Source organism: Aulostomus chinensis, chromosome 10 (genome assembly GCF_037954235.1).
Source record: "Aulostomus chinensis isolate RoL2024-O1b breed Wild chromosome 10, RoL_Achi_v1.0, whole genome shotgun sequence".
Taxonomy (NCBI): Eukaryota; Metazoa; Chordata; class Actinopteri; order Syngnathiformes; family Aulostomidae; genus Aulostomus; species Aulostomus chinensis.
Window position 1 is genome coordinate 24628940 of NC_141329.1, and position 12845 is coordinate 24641784.

General features: G+C 43.6%; 1 protein-coding gene across 3 annotated transcripts in view; it reads right to left on the reverse strand.

Annotated features, from left to right (window-relative positions):
* The window catches only part of robo1 (roundabout, axon guidance receptor, homolog 1 (Drosophila)), a 303336-nt gene that overhangs the window by 108655 nt on the left and 181836 nt on the right, over positions 1–12845 (reverse strand). The gene's annotated exons all lie outside the window — the stretch shown is intronic.

The following is a 12845-nucleotide window of genomic DNA, read 5'->3' on the forward strand; positions in this document are numbered from 1 at the left end:
ACTCCGGCTTCCTCCCACAGTCCAAAGACATGCAAATGGAGGCTAATTGGATTTCTAAGGGCTTGTTTCCACAGGGTCACTTCAGCTCGGGTGGAGTGATGGATAGATTTAAAGTTACTTAACAAAACTTAAAAGCAGCAAATTATCAATGTCAGCTCTTTTACAGGTGTGGGGGAACTGACAATGGACTGACCCTGAAGGTAGTCAGCTCACGTTCCCTACGTTAAAACAAAGCCAGCCATCATATTGGGATATAGTCATAATTTACCCAAACAGCTAATGGCTGATTTTGGTCGCAGCAGAACAAAGAAGTCTCAAACAGACGTTCCCAATTCCATACACGCCGTGTGGCTGTGAAAAGCTGTGGGCATTAAAGCATTTGAGAGAGAGAGAGAAATGAATCAGTCAGCTAACTTCAACTAAATTAAGTTTATAAAACTACATATCTCTGCTTGCCAGCTATTGGAGCTGTCTGAACCACTTCTAGACTAATTAACCCCCATTTGCAAACTGCTCCCATTACAGGCTTTTGAACCTAAAGATCATCTGCTAACAAGCCCCTGCTCTTAAGCTGATCTGCAGCAAGGAGCTGAGCTAATACTACTCACTATGATGGCGCACACAAGCTCATTACTACTACGGCACCACTACCACCACCCCTCAGTAGACAAGGCAGGCTAATATGTTTTATTAAAGAGGACTTTGAAGAGCTTCGCCACTATCTGCTCTGCCGGTTCTCTTCCTGATTTAGATAGCTCCTCTCTAATTTGAAACAGTCTCAAGTTTGGGGTTTTGTGGGGGCAACATTAACTATTTAGATGTGGCCCACTGTGAGGGGAGCCGTGCAGGAGGCAGCTCTGTATTTGATCAGTGGCTGTTTACTGGAGACGACTACACAGCACGATGAAGAGGCCAGACTCAGAATACAATAAACAGTAGGTTACAGTGTCCTGTTACAGGGAAGTTGGTGAGTAAAGCTGGTGAATAAATATCCAGCAGGTTCCATTATCTTTCACTAATAAATGTTTTGTGAGAGATTGCCAAGAGGGTTTGAAGCAGTGAGTGGGAGCGAGCATGTATCAGTTACACAATGCTATTATGTTTTCTTTGTCCCTGATTGAATACATTGTGTGTATGTGTGTATACTGAGCCATGTTGATCGCCACAGACACTTTGAATGACCCCAGCTTTGTTACCCCTTAGGCGAAAAAAAAAAAAAAAAGAATAGACGCTGCCAGTGTACAGGATTATTTTTCACGTCACAAACCCACCTTCTCGACAGGTGCACGCACTCAGAAGATAGTTTATGAACTAACTTCACTCCTTACGGCACGCAAAGAAGACTGAATCGGAGTCGAAGAGAAGAGAGGAGCTTGAGAGGAGGGCACACTTCACCAAGCTGTTCAGCATCTCACTCCGCTTTGAGTCATCTAACCCTCCCTGTAGTTCAAAGCTCTGCCCTTCCTTCTCTGCCGCTTTCAACCGTCCTCCCTCCTATGTTCTATCCCCCTCTTCCCCCCTTTTTCGCTTCCAGACAGAGAATGTGAGATGAGCTAATGCAATACACAGCCTACCCAAAGGGAAGCTGGGACTTCTACTGCAAGGATCTGATCGATTGGAGCCCCAGGCAAGATTCCTCTTCTCCGTTCACTTTCTTGCTTGCTGGAGCACTCACTGTTTCTTTTTTTTCTTCCTCATTTATTCACACACATGCAAAGTCAAACAATGCTTAAGGGAGTCTCCACTCGCTGTGGAGGTAATTATAAAAACCAACAACTCTCTGTGACTCTCCGCTCACAGCCAAACACAATCTTAGTATTGAACAACTAACCACGAGAATACAGCAGCAAAAGATAGAGCACTGAACTGACTAGAGTCATCCACGAAGGTCCAGACCCACTGACCTCTGCGTCTTATGGGGCACATCCTCCGATACATGAAGACCTCCTGGTAATTTGCAACCACCCCCCCCCCCGACATTTGCTGTGCTACTGAGGAAACCAAGTTCTCATTGCTTGTTATTGTGCCTATGTTGCTACAATGTCTGTGGGGCAGTAATTGATTTATCAGCTCAGTGGACAAAGGAAACCACAGAAGACGATCCTGGGACCGCCGACTCGGAGAAGCCTCAGGACAAGAGTCACTTCTATCTGCACCAGGGTCACTCAGACCGCATGTTTGCCCTTCGCAATTAAAAGCTCATGTACTCCCATGAGGACGCATGCATATTGAAAATTTTTCTTTTACTAATTACTCTCAATTAAATTAATATGTAAGAGTTATAAAAGACAGCTGTACAGTGAAGCAAAAATAGACAAAAACAATTACCCAACTGCAGTTTTAAGTTCAGGTTCAGTGAATTTCCAAGAAAAAGAAAGTGTTTCTGTCTCTCACAGCTGTTTATCATAGTTCCTATCTGGGAGAAGTGTTAGGAAAGGCAGGGCAGCCAGGAACCTGCCCTTTATCACACTGAGCTCACACAGGCGAAGGACAGTGGGGCCATTTAGATCTGTTATCACCGCAGTCCCCTGAGAAAGCAAGGGAATAATCTGGATCCTTCCTTCCAATTCTTGCGACGGAACAAAGCATTTCTGCCGACGATTGCATGCGATTACAAGAGAACTGTCATTGTGAAGTTTATTTCCCCGTAAAGATGCTCAAGGTAATCTCATAAAGACAGATACTGAAACGGAGCGGTGTTTCCAGGGGCCGTGCCAGAATCTCACACCCGTGTCAGATGTCCAGCTGAGCAACATCTGAGATATGGAATATGGATCTGTGATAAGGAAGACTGAGCACAGTAGACCACTCGCTATCTACAGCCGCATTAATCTGTGATTAGGGGATTTAAGAGGGATTTATGACAGAGATAAGAGCAGAGGGCGTGTCCCTCCGGGTAGCCGGGCGGATACTGGAGCCACGCCTGCTCAGGATAGGGCCAGCCGATAATTGAATGCAACCAAAAAGAATAATGCATCATTTTTAGTTGAATTAAAGAAGATAACGCTGTGAGAGGGAAGAGATAAGTGAGAGAAACACATTAAGAAAATGACACAAACAAAAAGGAGTGTAAAGGTGAATCTTTTACAGATTTACCATCAGGATCCCACCCTGGAATGTAGTGCAAGAATGACTTTGCCAGTTGCATCAGATCAGACCTGTTTTTAATGTTACACAAGGCTATCACTTACACTCCTAAGAGGCAGGATTAGATAGATCCCTGTGAGTGTGAGTGTGTACGAAGGCCCAGAGGTTGGGTGAGGGAGCTGATAGATATCTTTATGGCCTCTTTCTTTCCTCATCTCTTTGTCTCCGTTTACCAAACAGACTGGGATACTGTTACCTCAGCAGCACTTGGAAACCAATATCTGTTTCCCAAAAAATAGTCATACCATTCACTTTGTGCTTTTCATCAAATCAAACCTGAAACGTACTGCTTTAGAGACAGAATTCAAAACCACGACCCAACCTTTTAAATACCAACAATGATGTGAGGCAATGCTCCAATTGAAATTTCAAATTTTGCTGACAAACATCTCATTTGGTATGATGGAGGTTGATATATTACACATATATGAGTAAAAATAAATAAAAGTCTGGTGACAGTAGAATCTCTGCAAGGCTCCTGATATCTGCCATATACTGTACTTTTCAGAAAATGTATCAGTAGTGAAACCAAGATAACCTATCACTTGCTCACAAAACTAGCTGTGCGCTGTGAGCAAACTGCATCAGTTTGGTAATAATATTCTATTAGATGTACCAAAAATGTTGGTTTGAATTGTTCCTATTTCCTAAAGTAACATCTGCAGACTATGGAAGACAAAGCTGAAACATTTGTCTGTGGATAAAAGCAGCACTTTAACTGATTCAAGAGTGTGGATGCATTTTTCTAATTTGGCACCATTAACGACTTAAATCTATGAGGATGCTCAATACTGAAGGCTTTGATCGTCATGTTGCTCATTATCATACGCAATAGAGATGTGGCAAATCTGCTGATGACACCATAAACAAGCAGTCCTCCGCCTCTCATTTAGGGCACAGTTCGCATCACTAAGCTACAGGGCAAGGAGGAAATTACAATTGCTCCTCAGGAAAGGACCCAACGGAGGTCTGACAGCACCAGCTCCAGCTCCTGGCCGTGTCAGCTTGGCGCCAGAGTCGAGTTTTCCTTTGGGAGGCCATCCTGCATTGGAGCCCCCCTCTGAGACTAATAGGAGCAGAATTTTGTCTCCGGGCTTTGCTCCCAAATGGCCATGTATGATAGAGCACTGATGCTCAAGAAACAACGTAAGTCTGATGTCAATGAAGAAATCTGTTTCATCTATCTGTCCTTTTCTCCCTTCAACATCCACGCAGAGGAGCTGTTTATTATCTTGTATTTTAATAACATTTTTTGTTTACAATTTTAGTAATTCAATGGATACTGCCAGCAGCAGGAGAAAAAAAAAAAAACAAGAAAGAAATGGGAAAATACGTGACAGAAGGATGATATTCTATACAATAATGAATTTCCAACAGAAACCCATGGGACTCAATTGTGGAATAGTTGTGGCTCCTCCTGATGCCAATCTGCTCCAGTGAGTGTCATTAGATTAATAAAAGCTGTCCAAGTCTGCAGAAGACCATGAGGGCAGAATTACTTCCTGCAGGATGACTGCAGTTTTAAGCTTTATTAAAACCATTCACTGAGACAAGGGGGATGTCTGTAGTGGAAAAGCCTGGAATGCTTGTTAGGAAGCTGCCTGTCAAATTGGCTCTGGAGACCAAGCAGATGGACTGAACAGAGCTGGATGGATGCAAGCAAAAAAAATCAGACTATTTGTCAGTCGGGTGTCTAACTATCTTTTCACAATGTGTACATCTGTGCGTGAGTGTGTGTGACTTTCGAGCGGAGTGACAGACTCCACATGTTGACCCCTAAAATTCATGATGACCTAAGAGAAAAATAATAAGCCCCTCTCAAGAGAGAACACCGGTGTCAAAGATGTCATTCCTCCAGCAATGCAGAGAGCTACAGGAAAAAGAGCTGTAATCAATATGGAGCCCAGATGCCAGGCACAGACCCTCTATTAGGAAACTTCAGTATGCAGTGCAAAGGTCTGGAGCACTGAGGGGATTACGGAAAAGAAGCACAAGGGAGCACAAGTCAGCAATTGCCTCTTGTTTTTGTATTCCGGCATTAATGAAGTTTGACCAGTGCGATCTCAGAGATACATCAAAGCAGCCGGCAACAGCAGGATGGGAGACGCAGGGTAATTGAATATGCTGCATTTAGTTCCCAACAGGGTACAGCGAGAGTCTCACTGCTGCCGACTTCAATGGAAAAATTAAATAAAATTGTGTTAAGTAAAACAAATTGTTTTATTTTGTGCAAATATACAGTTAAGCAAGATCAGCAGACTTTGCGATGAGTGGGTTTTTATTTTACATCATATTATGCAATGATTGCTTAGGTTGCACATCAGGGTTAATGTAAATACAATGTGCAAATCTGCTGGCTGCCCAGTTTTCCACCAACAACAAAATGGTGACATAATTTTGTCTTCCCAAGGTCGCTCGAGACTGGCTTCAGTGCTCCTGCTCCCGGGACAGGACTCTGATAGGTGGCAGGGAGTTGAGGGAAGGCAGGGGCGAGAGAAGGCCCGGCACACTCAGCTGGCACAACCTTGCCACATAGAGTATAGCATTTAGGCTCAACGCCAAGAAAAAGAACAGCTCTGAAGAGATGCCAAAATGATTCGGGGAAGGCACGACCATAAAGCACTTAATTCTTTTTAAATGTTATTTCACTGATGGCGGTGGCTGATAGAGACCTGCTGTTGGACCAGTGTTGTATTACAGTTCCTGAGAGTGAGGCTGATGACCTTAACTGCTTATGTGGGCTATTCTAAATGTTCGGCCGAACACATTCTAAAGCAAATCTCAGACAGCTGGGTGTTGAAAGAGAATTTCAGTTACAGCATTCAGTCAAGGGTACTGCAGTAATGTCTGAGTGCAGAAACTTGGCACATTTCCTTCGAGTGCCCTTTAGGTTAAGAGGGTAAGCATGGAGCACATAGCATTGAAGTGTCAATGTGTGCAGGCTTGTGTATGTGCATGCATATATGTGGTTCGTACACTACAACTGTGGATATGAGGTATTATGAAAGTGGCTCCCGGAGGCATGGCGTAAGGTAAGACTCAGTGGAGCCAGTTCCTCATGTGGCAAGATCCCAGAGACACCAGCATGGGCCTGCTGAGTGGGGCATGGCCCAAATCCAGCCACATGGAGCCCAAATCGCCCCAAACTGTTCAAAATCTGGCCTGGAAAAAATGAAAATGGGATGTAAGGCCTGCCATGTGATGCACAGTAAATATTTGGTCAAAATTAATGAAGGGGCAACGTCTGCCAAGAAGCCTTTTTCAAGACGTCCACAGGGGAGAGTTTGTGCCCAGTCTGGCATTAAAATTAAATTTCCTTCTGCAGACAAATGTTCACTGGCTGCTCTCTCTTACTTTCCAGCATCCACTTACCACATCTTCTTTTCAAAACACATACCAACTGTCCAGGTACACAATTTATCTGTCCAACAGAATATGGTTTTCCTTTCATACAACAACTGAGAATGGCGTGATCGTAAATGAATCCACTTTCCTTCATTCCCATCCGTCAGTTATCTTCCAGAGTTGCAAAAGGGGAGCAAGACCTTCGCAATGCAGCCGTGTTGAGAGATGCAATGCGATGAGAGCAAATGGCACCCTCAAACTGCTCTTTAAGTGGAAATCACCGTCCTGAGGACATTGGTTCTTCTCTCCGCTGATAATGATTGTCCAAAATTCTCCCTCAAAAAGAGATCCATGCTGAGGGAGCCATTAAAAAGATGTTTCAGACATTAAATGTACATTCGCTGGCCACTCAGTTGGATACACTTTTCATCTGCTCATTGAAGCAAATACTTAATAAGCGGATCACATGTCAGAACCCCAATAATATGAAGACAATGGTCAAGATGATCTGTTAAAGTTCAAACCAATCATTAGAATGGGGAATAATGGTGGCTTTGAACGCGGCAGGGTTTCAGTGCCAGGCGGACTGGTTTCAGGATTTCAGAAAGTGCTGATTTACTGACATATTCGCACTCGACCATCTCTAGGGTTTTGAGACAATGGTCTGAGAAAAACGAGAATTGCTGCCTCGCGGTCGTTTGCCTCTGCCAATAATGACCAAAAATGTGTTTTTGTGGAATATTATGATGTCACAGTGGAATCGACCTTTATGAACATGAAATCATATCACTTCATCATTTTATTCGCAGAGACATTGTGTGAAAATGTGCTCGAAGCAGAGCATGAATCATTGAAATATGGTAAATTTAACCTTTGATTACCCAGTTCTTATCAGTTCAGACCCCCACCAGATGGCCGACTGCTAGTCAACTTAGCTGCAATGAACTCGAGCAGTGGAGTACAACATCTTTACCTACACCAAGGTCGTGCTTCATATTTGTTGTGAAACAACAGTTGAGTGCATGTTGGTTGCTATTTTTGAGTCAAGATACATTATCGGAACTACCTTCCTGACTGGCGCAGTGATATGACACAGCACCTCAAAATCTCCACTTTAAGTTTGATCAACAACACGAAACTAGAAGAGCGACTGCTGCTACTAATCATGGTTGACTTTGTGAAGCAGAATAATGAGAATCACTTCTGACAAACAAGGACCCTGATCCTGACCTAGTTGAGAGAGGCTTTTAGAGGCTGAGAGTGGGTGTCCATACAGTAATGAGAAAAAAAAAAAAAAAAAAAACTTGTTTGAATTATTTTGACTAAAGGATAGAAGGAGGGAGCACAGCACACTCCACAGTGTCAAATGGATGCCCCGCAATGTCATTAAGGCACCGAGGAGAGGTAGAGAGGATTGAAGAATATGCTCTGATGAGAGAACATAACAACCTGGGATAAATCCTGACTGTCAAGACTGAAGAATTAAGTAGGACAACATGAAAGTGGCGCACCTTGAGACATTTCGCAAGAATGCCTCAGTTTCCAAATAAGGTGAGATTACTAAATCCTGTGCAGAAATGGCAGCGAAGCTCTTTCGCGCTCTCTCAGTAGTTTGACTTATGAAGCGTCCGATTAAGACATGCAGTCAAATGCAAATGTGATCCCGTGCTTGAAGCCTGAAGAACCTGTCTCTCACCCGGCGACTACAATTGTTATTCAATTAGAGCTTTCATTGTACAAGCAAAGAGAAGGGACGTGGGAGGGAGGGAGGGAGAGAGAGAGAGAGAAAGAGAGTGATGGCAAAAAGAGGGAGGATTGCATAGTTGAAGCAGCTCAAATGGTGGGCTGGAGTACTGATAAACAGCTCTGCAAATATTTTAAAAGCTTTAGGGAAGAGTGAAAATCCAGAGGCTTTCATTGTATGTCAGACGTTTCACTATTGTTGAATGACAAAATGTTTTCTTGTACTTTGGTTGTTGTTGTTGATTTTTTCATAAACAGAAACTGTACCACACACATATTATCTAAGGTTTGGGATTATTTTTGTTCATTTCAATGCCATGAGATTAAGGAAAAATGTCACCAATCTGCAGAAAGTAGGTAAACCTGATAATAGCTCAGGATTAGAGTTCATCTCCCAACTCTGTATTTACATGTTGGAAATTCACCCAGTTATTTGAAGCCTCCTCACTATGGTTACAGCTGAATGGAGGGAGCGGCTCAAACAGCGGTGCTATAATAGGGAATTTCAAGGTCACCTTCTCATTAATTATGTTTTCCAGTGTTTCCTCTTAAATAGAACACACCCCTCCTACTTTTATCACTATGTTTTCTATGACAGAATTAGTCCCTGAGAACTCCCACACGCCGCCGCAGCTGAGTGTGTGTCGAATAAGAAAGTTTAAAATGAGCAAGAAATGGTGTTTGATGATTGAGTCCATCGCACCCAAAGAAAGAAAACCTCATCACCAGAGGGAATCTGAACAATATAGAGGGGGAGGTACCAAAGACATTAATCAACTAATTAGCAGTCCCTCTTTTAACAGCTAATTGAATCTATTCCTCGCAGCCTCTTTAACTGCATTTTCCCCTGTCAGTTATAACCAAAGAGAGGTTTAGCATTTCAAAAGTGCATCCAGGACTTGCAGTGAGAGGGTAACAGAATGGTCACTGAGGCCTGGGAGGAGGCCTGAGCTCAGGGACTGAGGAAGAAAAGAAGGATACTGGGGAAAGGCTGCCCTCACTGCTATCTCCCAGTCTGCCCATTGGAGAAAATGAAAGGAAGGGAGGTCTGGGATCTTTTAAAATGCACAAGGCAGTGCACCCCACAGTTGCATAGCTTCTCCACCACAGCAAACGGCAGGGCCCAAGGCAAGCCTTATGGGAGTTCCTGTACATGCAGAATTTAGATCCACGGAATGTTGGCCATGCTTTGCCAAACAAAACCCACAGCTCCACACTGAGGCTTCGTACCAGCATCTTCTATTTACTCAGCACCTCCAAGGATCAGCCTCAGCTCTCCCCAGATGTCCACCTTTAGAGGGGGAAAAAAAAACACATGGCAGCGTCCTTCCCTCACAGTTTTTCACCCCCATCACTCTTATCAGCACATTCTGTGTCATGAGGGACCAGTAGCAATATGCAATGTGAGTGGGATTAAGAGTATTCCCAGAGCTGGTGTATCATGGTATGTGTGACTGCACCATCCTTTCCTTCATCCGCCCACTTCACCTACCCCACCCCCTTCACACCCTGGGGTAGCCTTTGTGCACCCCCCCCCCCCAAACACACACACACACACACACTCCTCACACACCCTCCATCCCAAGTAAACCGTTCCATCCCCCTCCTCCATGCCTTACAATCACCCTGTTAAGGCGACACAATGCGGCCTCCCCATCCCCGTCCCCACAGAGCTCGGACTGCTTTATTTAAGAAAGGCTCAACTCTGTCCAGCCACAAAAAAGGCAAGTCTTAAAAAATTGGTGGAAAACAAAACATGGGGGAGGGTAAGAGGATGAAGAGATTCCGTAAACCCCTTTTCACCACTCCATATACACCCCCTCACCCCTCCGTCTCTCCGTCTTACTTGCATCTTCATTAGTGGTATTATGAGGAAACTGATACATGATGAAGCTAGATTATGTAAACACGCACATGTTATGTAGAATTTAATAAGGATTAAAATGATGTAATTGTGTGGCGCATTCGTCAGTCGGAAATACAAGTGTTTTGCATTTTTCATTAGAGGAAGCAAAAGCTGTGGGAATTCCAAGTGTGCCATTTGTGAAGCGAGACAGAAACCAGACCACACCTTTCATCCGGGGAGAACGCGCCATTTATCACCTCCACTCTGAATGGCGATAGGAAATGTTTGTCCGCCAAGTCAACTGTCAGAACAAGATGCATTAACTATACTGAGTGACCTATGGGCTTCATGTACAGGACACGCCTGCTGCCTTCTAGTGTGAGCCAGCTCCAGACTATAAAGCTTATATGAAGTTATTTCCAGACTATTCTCCGCGTGGACAGCTTAACCACGTCTGGCTATGTGTTTCAAGAGATTAAACTGACAGACAACTCAACGTGCGAAGTGAAACTTGCAAAATAACTCCCGTAAATTCTCACAGTCTATAACTGAAGCCCGATGAGACATAGCGCTGGAAGAATTTGAAGCTTTATATTAAGAGCACGAGTTTGTTCAGCTTCATAATCCTCTGATTCCACCTCTAGACATGCATATCGGCCAGCTTGCAGCCACAAGAAATTACAAACTATTGACGTCAGATAGATTTGTTAATTAATCCAATTAAGCAGATCTTTTGGGTCATTAAGGGAAGAGGAGTTAGGGGGAAAGTAGATCATTAAAGAGTTACCGCCTAATTCATCTGCCCTCAAACAAAACCACAGTTAAATGTTTATCTACTCAGTCGTTACGGATTTCACCATGAAGAGGAAGAGAGACGCGTATAGCGCCCTGCCAGATTCCTTCATGTGGTTTTGCTAAGCCAAAGTCTGTCTAATCCTCGATCTCAGGGTGTAAAACCATGTTTGATTTGGATTAGAATGAGATTAAGGTGTATTAGTGGAAGTTATGGAGATACAGCTTTATGGATGCTGTTGCCTCATATAGGTGTGACACTTTTCATCTCAGGGAATAAATCTATATTCAACACTTTTCTTATGAAAGTCGCTGCACTCGCCCAGCATCAGTTCAAGATGTTGTGGTTCGGGGTCTTTCTGGAGTCACAGTATATCATTCTGCGACACAGGTGACGGGGCCGGGGATCAAACCTCTGGATTTTTAAAGGCACCGACTAGATTTCATCAATGCTATCGAGTATCCTTGTCATTCAATACCAAATTAAAAAACAAAACAAAACAAAAAAAAAGCAGAGGAATAAATTCAGATGCCAGTGAACTGAAACATGAAACTAAAGAGCTGAAACACACAGTTATTTGGACGGATCGATCAATATTCTCAAGTTATCAAAGTGTTTTGAGTGTAAAAATGGCAAGGAGCTGAAAACCAAGTAAAAAATATTTGTAACAGGATGTATTTTCATTTCCAAATTTTATTGCAATCAGCAGTGTTGCAGAACTTAAAGAAAAGTCCAGATATCTGTACATTTACTGAATGATACCAAACCTCGCAGGCAAAGTGAAAACTGTTTCTTTTTGTTGTTGTTTTTTTTAAAAAATGGGATGGGTTTGAGTCTACAGTGAAAAGGACCAGTAAGGAGACGGAAAACAGAGATGGGTATCACCTGTGGTCTCTGGTCATTAATTGGCTCTGGGGTCTGCTGTTGCCTGTCACCCCATCATGATGTAGGAGGTGGAAGAGCTCTGCAATTTATCAGCACTTGCCAGACAATTTGTCAAGACCTGGATGGCAGCGGACCGCTCACACGGGCAATATATTCCTCAGCAATAAAAACCCACGCATGCGCCCAACAAATTACACTTATCTGCTTTAGAAAGAAGTCTGATATTTCTCTTGAAGTTACACATCATGACATCAGCCCTTATCTCCTAAATGTAAAGTGTCCTATTGAGTGTGAAGTCGCCTCTTGCCCCCCCACCCACCGGTGAATGACACGTGTGACTGTAAGGTCTTGTGAGCACTTGCAGGAGAGATAACAACAATTTAGTTGATAGCGGGAGGACAGACACCTGATAAAAGAGGAAGACGTCATAGATGGAAGGATTCGTTTACAACCTTCAGACAGGGCAAGGCAGCAGTAAGCACGTCAACACACGTTTGCCAAGGGTCATCTCACCCTTTCCAATCACATGAAGTATAAAAATACTTTTTCACGAGGGTGGGGTAATTGTGAAAATAATCTTGATCCATTGAGGTGTCACTAAACACCACTGAGGGTTTACTTCCCAACGCTGGCATTAAGTTGTTAAACCTCCAATTAGCAGCAAATATGAAATCTTTTTACAGACAAGTGGCATGTAATCCAATTTTCCCGACACCGCTGTCTAATCCAGGACCAATCCTTTTGAGTATCTGCTGTGCAGTCCATCTCTATTAGCGGGCCCAATTCTCACGCCTCTCCCCAGAAAAACATCCCAAGACATCCCCGTAGCTCGGCGTAATTGGATACCCTGGCGTCTGATGATCTTTCTCACAGGACAAGACCATTACTGGCTCAGGATCCTGTCAAGGGTGGAGCAGCCACCTATAGTTCTCAGTGCTCAACTCTGACCCTGCTTCCTGTTTAGGTGGTTCCGGTGTTTCCTCTAACGTCCGGTTTTTCCCTATCAACGCATCTCTGCCAGTCTAAACAAGATTACATTCAAGAAACCACTCGGGAAAACTTGACTGTGAATGACAGAACGCTGCA